The sequence below is a fragment of the Pan paniscus genome, chromosome 20, assembly GCF_029289425.2.
Source record: "Pan paniscus chromosome 20, NHGRI_mPanPan1-v2.0_pri, whole genome shotgun sequence".
NCBI lineage: Eukaryota > Metazoa > Chordata > Mammalia > Primates > Hominidae > Pan > Pan paniscus.
In genome coordinates this window covers 14,818,435-14,831,944 of record NC_073269.2, presented here as the reverse complement: position 1 = coordinate 14,831,944, position 13,510 = coordinate 14,818,435, and the positions used below count along the sequence as shown (strand labels likewise).

Here is a 13,510-nt window from a genome sequence, read left to right as displayed (position 1 = left end):
GGTGAGACTCGGGGGTTTAGAAGGACCCTGTCTCTGAAAGAGGGGAGGATCGAGGGGTTTCCGAGTGTCTCCACCTTCAAGGTCTCTGCCTGGTTGCGTCTCTGAGTAGTTCTGTCTGAGTCTCTCTTCATTTCCCCTGCTTTGCGTCTCTGGGTCTCTTTCTATTAATATTTCTATCTTTCCTTGTCTCTGTCTCTGTGGCGCTGAGAATTTGTATCTTTTTTTCTCTCTTTTTCTCTCCCCTGCACCCCTTCCGCCATTCTTGCCTCGCCATGTGCTGAATATTTATCCCCATAACTCACCCTCCCTGGGAGGCAGACGGGGCGCAGACTGGGGCCGGAGCTGACACTGCCTCCCGAAGCTCCAGGATTGCGCCTTCCCATCCCATCCCCCTTTGAGGCTTTATCCTCCAGCTTCCCCACTACAGAGCTTCCCTGGATCGGGGAAGAAGGAGAGAACTCAGTGGGGTCCTCCCCGTGGTGTCCTGAGGAGAGAGGGGAGGGGTTTCCTTCACTGCAAACTTCCCTGGGCCTCCTCCAGATATACCTCTCCCCCAACTCCTCAACCTCTGGTAGCCCCACCCCTGTTCCATCTGTTTGGGGGGTTCCTCCCAAATCATCCCCCAAACCCAGGCTGCGATGCCTGGGGCTCCCTTTCTTTAGCCCCAACTTCACCAACCCTCCCTTGCTTAGCCCCAAATGGTCATCCTGCAGCTTCTTTCTCCTTGATGGGAGCAAAGAAGAATTTGCTCCCTAGGGTCAAAGGCAAGGGTGTGTGGTGGTGGTGGGGACACCTGAGAAGGCTTTGTCCAGCCCCTGGTGGGGGTGGTATTGGGCTTGACACAGGTGAGAGCTTTCAGGCTAGATTCTTAGACTTGGCAGCCAATGTGTGAGACGGTGTGTTTCTGTGTGTCTGTCACATCAAGTGTTTATTATTTGGGTATGTCCTGGTGTGTCTATATGTGTGTGTTTCGGTGTGTATATGGGGGAATGGGAGTGGAGAAAGTTTATGTGCACTGCCGGCATGGGGTCCGGTGTGTCTTCCTGTGTGTCAGGGTGCATCCCAGAATGAGTGTGGGTGTGTCCCTGAGTGACTGTGCTTGGGTGTGGACATATCAGCATGTGTATCTGCAATTGCCTGTCCCTGACTATGGGTTTGCCTGTGTTACAAGATTGCATGTGTGCATATGAGTTTGTTATACACAAGTATGATACAGGCTTCTTGCCGTTGCTATCTGAGAAGGGAGAGAGATGGTATCTCATTGAAATCAGAAGCCAAATTTCCCTCTACCACCATTGAAAGCAAGTGAGTCTGTGTACATGTGTTCTATGCAGGTGTGTGTAAATGTGTGCATATGGTGTGTCTGCAGAATGTATATATAAGTATATAAGAGCATGTCTATGAGTTATGATTTTGTGTGTGCATATGTATCTGTGCAAACGTGTGTGCAAGTATCTTTGTGTGCATATGTGTGGACAGGTATGTCTTTGTAAGTGTGTGCATATAACTGCAAGTGTGTATGAAAGTGTGTGTGTGTGCCTGCCTTGTATGCATGTGGGTAGGATGCCCTGTGTGCTGTGTGTTTTCTGTAAGTGTGTATGTGTGTGTGCCCAAACAGACCTGATCTCCACTCTGGCCCATTCGTAGCTAACAGCATCTTCATCCAATGCTTCCATGAATTCACCTGCTGAAAGCCAGTGGCCCTCCCATCCCTGACACCACCCCATCCCTCAGTCTCATTATACTTTGTCAAAAGGGATCTGAGAAGTGAGATGTTAAGGTACTCAGGGTGAGGGCTGGGAGGGGACTGTGACATGAAGGTGTCCATTTTGGGAGTCTGAAAGACCTATGTTGGAATCTAGATTTTGTCCCCAACTTGCTCTATGACTCTGGCCAGTGCCTTTGTCACTCTGAGCTATCGTTTTCTCATCTATAAAATGGGAATGATGTCTTACCTCACAGAATTGTTGTGGGTAACAGAGATCTGCTGTTCAAATTCCCATCCTTCCACGCTTCCATATATCTCTTCATCCATCCATCCATCCTTCCCTCCATCTATTATTTCATCTATCCATCTGTTTTTACGCCCATCCTTCCATCTGTCTTGCTATCCATATCTCCATTCATTCATTCATCCAACCACCTGTTATTCCATCAGTCTGTCCATCTATCCATCAATTATTTCATCTACCCATCCATTTTCTCTCCATCCATTCACTCATACACCCACCCACTATTCCATCTGTCCATCCATCTGTACATCCATCCTTTCACACATCCATCTCTTTATCCTTCCACCCATCTCTTTTCATCTATCCATGATGCATCATTTGGCTCTCTGTTCTTTCACGGATCCATTCTTCTATCCATCCATCTCTATCCATGCATTCACCAATTCCTCCATCCATCCATTATCCATTATCCAACTCTCTTTTTCTATCCTCTGTGCATCCATCCTTCCACCATCCATCTGCCTCTCCATCCATTCATCTATCCTTCTATCCATTGTATTTATTCCACAAAACTATTTTTTTAAGAGGTGGAGTCTCACCATGTTGCCCAAGCTGGTCTTGAACTCCTGGGCTCGAGGGATCCTCCCGCCTCGGCCTCCCAAAATGCTGGGATTACAGGTATGAGCCACCAGTGCCTGGCCTATTCCACAAGATTATCAAGTGCCTCTTCTATGTCAAGAATTTTTATGTTTGAAAACCCCCAGCGCAGTGCCTAAGATAGCAGATGCTCAGTTAGTGATAAGATTTTTGAGTCAAACATATCTGGGTTTGAATTCTGGCCCTGTAATTTACTAGCTGTGTGACTTTGGGGGAAATTATTTAATTTCTCTAAGCCCCAACTTCCTTATTGTTATTATTATTAATATTATTATTTTTAGAGAAAGAGTCTCACTCTGTCACCCAGGCTGGAGTGTAGTGGTGCCATCATAGCTCACTGACATCTGGAACTCCTAGGCTCAAGTCATTCTCCTGTCTTAGCCTCTGAGAAGCTGGGATTCGATTTCCTTATTAGTCAGGGGGAATTTAGAGTCTTTATGAGATGGTAAGATCCTTGAAGACGTCTGTGTTTTGCTCACTACTGAACCCTAAGGTGTGACGCACAGTAGGCCTACAATAAATATTTGTCCAATGACTGAATCCACAATCACACCTTCATAAGGATTTGTGGATTCCTCCTTCAAACAAAAACAAATAAATAACAGGCACATAGTAGGTGTTTAGTAAGGAGGGGTTCTTTTGTTTACCCCTCTAGCCAAGCCTGGAATAAACATTTCTCAAGTGTCTAAATCCATTTCACCTTCCTCAGGACTGGGGAGAACAAATGGAAAGTGACCAGGCACATAGTAGGTGTTCGGTTAGGAGGAGATGTCGGAAGGTTTAGCACCCCAACGTGGGGGAGGCTGAGGGGTTCAGGAAACGAAGCAGTATGGATTCTCAAAGTCAGGAGGCGGAAGGTTGGATGCTGGTGTTTGGCTTTAAAAAGGAACTCAGTGGTGTGGTGGCGGTGAGCGTAGAGCCTTGGGGGTCCTGCTTCTCTCTGGCTTCCTCCTCCTGAATTGCGGAAGCAGCTTAGCATTCCTGCGGTTATAGACCATCTCTGGGAAGACGTGGGGAAGAAGCTGCCGCTACTACCTTTGGCCAACTCCCAGCCATAAACCATCCCTGTGGGACAGGAGCCTTCAGCGGAATGGCTTCTCACCTGGGGATCATAAATCCAGGACCAGACTAAGAGCTGTCAGCTGTATTGCCAGCCACGGCCATCATTTCGGGGTCTGAAGTAAAATACCTGAATCTTGTATGTTATACCCTTGACCATCGCCTCTGCCTGGGGGGCTGGAGAGACGGAAGGGGAGATGGAGGAGGGGTGTGCTATTTGAGGGGGACCTTTTGCTTTATGGGACGAATAAGGAGGAGCTGAGCAGTTCTCAGCAAAAGGCTCTTAGAGTGGCACTGTGGCTCATGCCTATAATTCTCAAGCTTTGGAAGGCAGGGGTGGGAAGATTGCTTGAGGCCAAGAGTTCAAGACCAGCCTGGGCAACACAGCAAGATCCTGTCTCTACAAAAAATTAAAATAGGCTGACCACAGTGGGCTCACATGTGTAATCTCAGCACTTTGAGGGGTCAAGGTGGGAAGATTGCTTGAGGCCAGGAGTTCGAGACCAGCCTGGACAACATAGCAAAACCCCAAAAGAAAATACATTTTTAGCCAGGCACGGTGGCTCACACCTGTAATCCCAGCACTTTGGGAGGCCAAGGCGGGTGGATCACCTGAGGTCAGGAGTTCAAGACCAGCCTGGCCAACATGGTGAAACCCGGTGGCTCACACCTGTAATCCCAGTGCTTTGGGAGGCTGATGCGGGCAGATCACGAGGTCAGGAGATTGAGACCATCCTGGCTAACATGGTGAAACTCCGTCTCTACTAAAAATACAATAATTAGCTGGGCATGGTGGCGGGTGCCTGCAGTCCCAGCTACTCGGGAAGCTGAGGCAGGAGAATGGCGTGAACCCAGGAGGTGGAGCTCGCAGTAAGCCAAGATTGCATCACTGCACTTCCAGCCTGGGTGACAGAACAAGACTCTGTCTCAAAAAAAAAAAAAAAAAAGTTAGCCAGGTGTGATGGCAGGCACCTGTAATCCCAGCTACTTAGGAGGCTGAGGCAGGAGAACCCAGGAGGCAGAGGTTGCAGTGAGCCGAGATCGCACCATTGCACTCCAGCCTGGGTGACAAGAGCAAAACTCCATCTCAAAAAAAAGAAAAAGAGGAAAAATAAAAAGAATTAGCTGGGCATGGTGGTGCACACCTGTAGTCCCAGCTACTCAGGAGGCTAAAGCATGAGGATTGCTTGAGCCCAGGAGTTTGAGGCTGCAGTGAGCTATGATTGCACCACTGCACTCCAGCCTGGGTGACAGAGTGAAACCCTGTCTCAACAACAACAAAGAATAAGAGAAGAATAAAGGAGGAGTTATTTTAGATCAAGTGGCCTCTCTGAGGAGGTAACACATATGCAGAGATTGGAAGGATGTGAAGGGGGGAAGAGGAGGATTTTGGGAGGCAAAGAGTTGTAGGTAGAGGGAACAGCCCCTGCAAAGAGCCTGAGGCAAGACCTTGCCTGGCGTGTTGGAGGAACAGGGAGGAGGCCCATGTCTGGAGCATAGTGAGCGAGCGGAAGAGGGAGAGGAGGTGAGGGAAGGAAGGTGATGGGAGCCATATCATGTCGTGGGGAGGGGGATCTTTCAGGGACTTAAGATTTTTAAAATTTTTAAATTTTATTTTATTTTTTTTGAGATCAAGTCTCACCCTGTTGCCCAAGCTGGAGTGCAGTGGCACGATCTTTGCTTACTGCAACCTCCGCCTCCCGGATTCAAGCGATTCTCCTGCCTCAGCCTCCCAAGTAGCTGGGATTACAGGCGTGCACCACCAGGCCTGGCTAATTTTTTGTATTTTCAGTAGAGATGGGGTTTTGCTATGTTGGCCAGACTGGTCTCCGACTCCCGACCTCAAGTGATCCACTCACCTCGGCCTCCCAAAGTGTTGGGATTACAGGCATAAGCCACCATGCCCGGCCTATATCTGTCTCTTTATCTCATTCATGTCTGTCTCTCCATGTCTCTCTGTGTCTGTCTGTCTCTACCTCTGGGATTCTATCTCCATCTCACCATAGGACCCTGACGGGGACCCTGGGAAACAGACTAGAATTCTTGGACGGGAGAGGCTTCTAGGGCCAGGACCTGTGTTGGATGTTAGGAAGGATTTGGTGACAGAGGGCAGGATGACCAAGACCACCTCTCTTATTTATTTATTTGTTTGTTTGTTTATTCATTTATTTTGAGATAGAATCTCGCTCTCACCCAGGCTGGAGTGCAGTGGCACCGTCTTGGCCCACTGCGATCTCCCTCAATCACCTCCCGGGTTCAAGCGATTCTCCTGCCTCGGCCTCCCAAGTAGCTGGGACTACAGGTGTGCGCCACCCTGCCTAGCTAATTTTTGTATTTTTAGTAGAGATGGGGTTTCAGCATGTTGGCCAGGCTGGTCTCAAATCCTGACCTCAAGTCATCCACCCGCCTCAGCTACCCAAAGTGCTGGGATTACAGGCGGGAACCACCATGCCTGGCCCCAGACCACCTCTCTTGAGGGCCCCAAAGAGAGGCATTGGCAGTGTCTGGACCCCCTGGGTATGCTGGTGATGGGGCCAAGTGTTGACTGGAGATGGAGGTGGGCTCCCAAGCTCCGGGTGACCCCTTGCCTTCTCTGCCCCCGAGCACCATTCCCCCTCCCCTGCTGCCACTCGGGAGGGCGTCCCTCTAGGACCCAGCCACCAGGCCCAGTACTGGCTCCAAGATGGAACAGCTGTCTGGGCTGCAGCTGCAGAAGCTCATTTTGAACAAGGGAGATGATTGCAGGAGTGATTGGGGGAGGGAGAGGGAAGGGGAGGGTAGCTAGGGCCAAAAGGAATCAGGCCTGATTGTTACCGCTGCCTGCCGCTGCAGAGAGTGGATTGCCCAGGAGATGGGGGAGGCCAAGCCAGGCGGGAAAAGGCAGAGGGGAGGTTTGTCTGCCCAGCCGCGCGTCCATCTGTCCCCACTCTGGTCCTCCCAGTTGCAAAGTTTCTCTGCCTGCGTCTCTCTCTTCCCGTATTTCAGAGTCTGTATCTCTGACTCTGCAGTTCGGTTTGTACTTGAGTTTCCGCATCTCCCCTTGCCTAATCTCTCTGCCCCTCCGCCTGGATCTCTGAATCTCTGAGCCTTCCCGCTTGTCCCTCAGTGCTGCTGTCGTGATCAGAAACACAGCTAAGGTTTGAGCAGCTCTTGGGCGCGCTCTTTCTTGTCTTGTCATTTCTGCGATACTCAGGGGCCAGAGACACATAGAGGCAACAAATTCCCAGGAAACGGATGGAATGGTGTCCTTCGATAAAGGGATATTTGCAAAGATATCTCAATGAGGACTAATTAATTAAGCGAGCCACTTCCCCTGCCCTCTCCCCCACCCTGTGTGCCCGCAGCCTCCTGGGAGGGAACCAGCCAATGAGTGGATGGCAGAGCCTGGTGCTCAGACAGTGTCTCGATGTTTAATTTATAACAGCCTTCTCCCCGCCGCCCCATCAATCCATCTGGAAGGGCAAGGTGGCCATGGGCGTGTAGACTCTGGCAGAGGTTGGAGACCTGCCTGGTCCCCGTGAAAGCATGCTTGGGTGTGTGTGTGCCCCTGCGTGTCAGAGCGTGTCATAGCATGTTTGAGCGTGTCTTCATGGCAAGCACGCCCCTTCGTGTAAGGGGAATCTGATGGCCATCAGTTGTGTCTGAACCCAAGGGACGTGTTGGAGTGAATGAGAGCGTGTCTTGTGTGCGGAATGTCTGAGCGTGGCAAAGCCATGCCTGACTGTTGAGGTGCGATGGGGCGTGTGGAGCACATATGAGGATATGGCACATGTTGGGGCTGCTCAGGGTATAGCGTCTGTGCCAGGCTGCCAAGGCCTGTACTTGCAGGTAAAGCTTCTCTTCTCAAGGGCATGGCAAGGTAGGTTTTTGGCAGGGGCTCCTGGTAAGAACAGCAGAGACAGGACAAGGATCCACAGCTTCCAAGAGGAGCCAATCTGAATCTTTCCGGCCCCTTCAGCACTAGTGGCTCAAGAAAGTTGAGTTCCAACTTTTTTTTTTTTTTTTTTTTGAGATGGAGTCTCATTCTGTCGCCCATACTGGAGTGCAGTGGCGCAACCTCCACCTCCCGGGTTCCAGTGATTCTCCTGCCTCAGCCTCCTGAGTAACTGGAACTACAGGCACCTGCCACCATGCCTGGATAATTTTTTTTGTATTTTATTTTATTTTATTTTATTTTGAGATGGAGTCTCGCTCTGTTGCCCAGGCTGGAATGCAGTGGTGCGATCTCGGCTCACTGCAAGCTCCGCCTTCCGGGTTCAAGCCATTCTCCTGCCTCAGCCTCCCGAGTAGCTGGGACCACAGGCGCCCACCACTACGCCCAGCTAATTTTTTGTATTTTTCGTAGAGACGGGGTTTCACCGTGTTAGCCATGATGGTCTCAATCTCCTGACCTCATGATCTGCCCGCCTCGGCCTCCCAAAGTGCTGGGATTACAGGTGTGAGCCACCGCACCCGGCCTTTTTTTTGTATTTTTAGTAGAGACAGGGTTTCAACATATTGGCCAAGCTGGTCTTGAACTCCTGAGCTCAGGCAGTCCACCCGCCTTGGCCTCCCAAAGTGCTGGGATTACAGCCATGAGCTACTGTGCCTGGCCCCAACTTTTTTTTTTCCTCCCAAGACAGGGTCTCACTCTGTCACTCAGACTATAGTGCAATGGCATGATCATAGCCCCCTGCAGCCTCGACGTCCTGTGTTCAAGTGATCCTCCTGCCTGAGCCTCCCAAATAGCTGGGACTACAGGTGTGCACCACCACACCTGGCTAATTTTTAAATTTTGCATAGAGATGGAGCTCACTATGTGGCCCAGGCTGGTCTCAAACTCCTGTCCTCAAGTGATCCTCCCACCTTGGCCTCCCAGAGTGTTGGGATTACAGGCATGAGCCACCATGCCTGGCCAGAATTCCAACTCTTGATATAATAGTTGCTTTTCTGTCCTCTGGCTTCCCACCCCCAGTGTGTGGCTTCAGAGTCCCCAGTTTTCCTCATCTCTCTAGTCCTACCAGACCCCTCAGAGTCACTTCTCAACCCCACTTCTGCTTGCCCCTTCACACCACACACAGGGGAGCTACCAGTGCTGAGGGAAAGTGTTGCCTGTTAAGTTTAGCTTTCTAGTTATGAAGCCCTCAGTATAATACTCAGACTGGGCTGGGCATGGTGGCTTACGCCTGTAATCCCAACACTTTGGGAGGCAGACGTGGGTGGATCACTTGAGGTCAGGCGTTCGAGACTAGCCTGGCCAACATGGTGAAACCCCGTCTGTACTAAAAATACAAAAATTAGCTGGGCGTGGTGGTACATGCCTATAATCCCAGCTACGTGGGAGGCTGAGGCAGGAGAATCGCTTGAACCTGGGAGGCGGAGGTTGCATAGAGCCGAGATCCTGCCACTGCACTCCAGCCTGGGCGACAGAGTGAGACTCCATCTCAAAACACACACACACACACACAAACACAAACACACACAAACAATACTCAGCCTGGGATTGGAGGCCTTAAGGGCAAGACTAACAGGGTGGTTCAGACAGGTCTGATGATGCAACCCTCAGTGTAATGCCCAACCAGGTAATGCAGCCTTCAGTATAATGACAAGTCTGTTGATGCAGCCCTCAGTGTAGTGCCCATGATAGTGATGTGGCCTTCAGTATAATGACAAATCTGGTGATGCAGCTCCCAGTGTAGTGCCCATCAGAGTAATGCAACCTTCAGTAGAATAACAGGTAGATGTAGCCTTTAGTGTGATGCCAGGATAGTATTGAGGCCAAAAATGTATCTTAAATATGACTTTGGTTCTGCAGATAGATGCTGGCTGGGGCACTTGGTGCGGTGAGAAGGAAAGGAAATTTGTTTATTCTTGGGAGTAAATAGCCAGACATTCTCTGGCTATTCCAGGAGTCCAGGGTTTCCTACCTTGCTGGCCAAGGCTGGCTCCATTAGCCCTCGTAAGTGCCATGTGACCTCAGCAGGACATCAGGCTTATTAGTAGAGCAGAAGTTCTGCAGGAATATTTCAGGTTTCACCGCAATGCTAATGAGTTCGTTGGGGAGACCTAAGATGGCAGCTGACAGATATATACAGATGCCAGTTCCTCCTGAAAGGAGCGTAGGAATGTTCGTGGATACAGGCGGCTGAACAAATGGGTGTGGAGAGTTAATCATGGAAGGGCACAGTTGTTACTTGAATGGATGCAAGTGTGTGGCTTCTGTGTGGTTAACATTGTTAGTGAATAACATGTTTTTGGCTCCTGGTGAGCATACATGTGTGTACCTGCTGTTCAGGAGAGCACACAGAGGGCCATAGGTGTTCACAGGGAGGCGTTCACCTGTGTGATGGGCTCTCACGCTGGCACATGTGGCAGAGCTGTTTGTGAGTATGGGTATGTGCACTTCTGTCCATGGCTGCAGAATTATCCAGGATAAAAGCAATGGCCAGGTGCAGTGGCTTATACCTATTATCTCAGCGCTTTGAGAGGCCAAAGTGGGAGGATCACTTGAACCCAGGAGTTCAAGACCAACCTGGGCAACATCGTGAGATCCTGTCTCTACAACAAAATATGTAAAAATTAGCCAGGCATGGTGGTGCATGCCTGTAATCCCAGCTACTCAGGAAATCGAGGCTGTCTGTACAAAAAGTACAAAAATTAGCTGGGTGTGGTGGTACCCGCCTGTGGTCCTAGCTACTTGGAAGGCCAAGGCAGGAGGATCACTTGAGCTCAGGAGTTCAAGACCAGTCTGGGCAACATAGGGAGATCCTGTCTCTACAGCAAAAAGTATAAAAAATTAGCCAGGCATGGTGGTGTATGCCTTTAATCCCAGCTACTCAGGAAGTCGAGGCTCCAGTGAGCTATGGTCGCACCAGCACTCCAGCTTAGGTGACACAGTGAGACCTTGTCTCTAAAAAGAAACCAGAAAAGGCTGGGTGATCCTCCCACCTGGTCTTGAACTCCTGGGCTCTCACCTGTAATCCCAGCACTTTGGGAGGCCAAGGCAGGTGGATCACTTGAGTGGAGTTCAAGACCAGCCTGGCCAACATGGTGAAAACCCATCTCTACTAAATACAAAATATAAAAATTAGCCAGGCACAGTGGTGGGTTCCTGTAATCCCAGCTACTCGGGAGGCTGAGGCAGGAGAATCGCTTGAACCCAGAAGGCAGAGGTTGCAGTGAGCCGAGATCATGCCATTGCACTCCAGCCTGGGCGACTGAGTGAGACTCCATCTCAAAAAAAAAAAAAAAAAAAAAGATAAAGGCAAGTAAACACAGATATATCCAGTGTCCTCAATATCAATATAGAGTTGGCTGGGCGCAGTGGCTCACGCCTGTAATCCCAGCATTTTGGGAGGCTGAGGTGGGCGAATCATGAGGTCAGGAGATCGAGACCCTCCTGGTTAACACGGTGAAACCCCGTCTCTACTAAAAATACAAAAAATTAGCCAGGCTTGGTGGCGGGCGCCTGTAGTCCCAGCTACTCGGGAGGCTGAGGCAGGAGAATGGCGTGAACCTAGGAGGCAGAGCTTGCAGTGAGCCGAGATCACGCCACTGCACTCCAGCCTGGGTGACAAAGCGAGACTCCGTCTCGAAATATATATATATATGTATATATATATATATATATAAAAATACACAGTCAGTATATAAAGTGATTACGCAGGTTGACTTGTGGGCTCACGAATTGTACACAGAATCTATGGAAATAGAATGTTTGTGAACACGTGTGAACAAAAGGAATGTTTATTGCCATCGGCAACAGCACACAGACATACATATCCTCTAATGCACAATGGCATTTCCCTGGATTTCCACTGATGTGCACATAGGTGCATAGCTAGTTACAGGCATGTCCAGATACTCCACATGTGCCCTAAACGTGGGAATTCACAGGTGCCTGTGGATAAACAACACAGGCGTCCACATCTGGTTGCAGAATCCCTGTGCACTCCAATGCCTACATGCTGCTCTTTTGGAACACAAATAACCAAATCTCCAGAAATTCTCTGAACTCCTGGCAAAGCGAGATCTCAAAGCCAACAAAGGTGGCCTCAAAAGTGCCCTCAGGCTCTTTTCAAAGGAGTACAGAGGGAAGTTTAGAGTCAGGTGGGTGTCTGAGTTCTCGGCCATCCTGGATAGTGAGCCAGGAATACGGAGCCCTGAGCACAGCCCTGCTCACCACACCAACCTTTCTTTCATTACGTTTTTTGTTTGTTTGTTTGTTTGTTTGTTTTTGAGACAGAGTCTCACTCTGTCGCCCAGGCTGGAGTGCAGTGACGCGATCTCAGCTCACTGCAACCTCTGCCTTCCAGGCTCAAGCAAGTCTAATTCCTCAGCCTCCCAAGTAGTTGGAATTACAGGCACAGGCCACTGTATCCAGCTTCCTTCCTTCCCTCCCTCCCTCCCTTCCTTTCTTTCTTCTTTCCTTCCTTTTTTTTTTTTTTCTCCTTTCTTTCTTTCCCTCCTTTCCTTCTTTCCTTCTTTCTTTTCCTTCCTTTCTTTCTTTCTTTTTCTTTCTTTCTTTCCTTCCTTCCTTTTTCCTTCCTTCCTTCCTCTCTCTCTCTCTTTCTTTCTCTTTCTTTCCCTCCCTTCCCTCCCTCCCTCCCTTCCCTCCCCTCCCTCCTCACCTCCTTCCCTCCCTCCCTCCCTTCCTTCCTTCCTTCCTTCCTTCCTTCCCCTTCCCTCCCCTTCCCTTTCCCTTTCCCTCCCCTTCCCTCCCCTCTCCTCTCTTGAAACAAGGTCTTGCTCTGTCACTCAGGCTGGAGTGCAGTGCTGCAATCATAGCTCACTGCAGCCTCAACCTCCTGGGCTCAAGTCATCCTCCCAACTCAGCCTCCTGAGTAGTTGGGACTACAGGCATGCATCACCATGCTCAGCTAATTTTTAATTTTTTTGTAGAGACAGGGTTTTACAACGTTGTCCAAGCTGGTCTCAAACTCCTAGGTTCAAGCGATCCTCCTGCCTCAGCCACCCAACGTGCTTCACCAGCCTTTCTTAGCTGGGATTTCTCCCCCCACCCCCCATCACGTTTCACACCTTTTCCCCATCAGAGCTAAGTATGGGTGGCAATGCACAGAAAGGTGCCCGGCACAAGGAAGGGTGCAGTGCATGGTAGAGACCGTGGTTTTTATTGAGTTGAATCATGATTACTATCATGAATATTCTCCACCAGTGTGGTGCAGAGAGATCCCGGCCCTTTTCTGTCTCATTTTCCACCCTTTTCTCACACCTCCTGCGTGTGCTTGTGTCCACTGTGATGTTGCCCCATCATCCACTGATGCAGCTCCGTCAGTTTCTCTCCTTCCCTGCTCCAGCTGGAGAAGGTCCATCTTTTCAAGTCATCCCTCTCCTCCCCTTCCCAGGTTTCCTCTCTCGGCAGTTAGCTCTTCCCTGACACCTCTCTTCATTTTCATTTGCCTCCTGTTGGCCAGGGGGTGGGTGGGAGTCAGAGAGTCTGTTTGGAATTGAAAGCCTCCTAACCGGCCCAGGGAAGTAGGAGCTTTATGTAAGGAATGCAGGGGATCTCACAAAATCCAATAGCTGGGGCTCCAGGGACCTAGAAAGCCATGATTCGCTCATTTGTCAATTCAGTCAACAGATATTTATTATGCACCTACTATGTGCCAGGGGGACACGTGAGACAAGGCACTTGCTCTTGTGGAACTGACATTGTGGTGGGAGGAGATCAATAACAAACAAATAAACAAGAAATTATCATCTGGCCATAAGCGCAGTACAGAGGGCTAAACAGTATCCGGCGGGGGTGGGGCGGGTGTGGTGGCTCACATATATATGTAATCCCAGCACTTTGGGAGGCTGAGGTGGGAGGATTGCTTGGTCCCAGGAGTTCAAGACCAGAC

At 49.9% G+C, this 13,510-nt stretch overlaps 1 protein-coding gene across 4 annotated transcripts in view; it reads left to right on the top strand.

The window, feature by feature from the left end:
* Nucleotides 1–13,510, top strand: part of OLFM2 (olfactomedin 2) — an 83,028-nt gene that overhangs the window by 23,431 nt on the left and 46,087 nt on the right. The window lies entirely within an intron of this gene.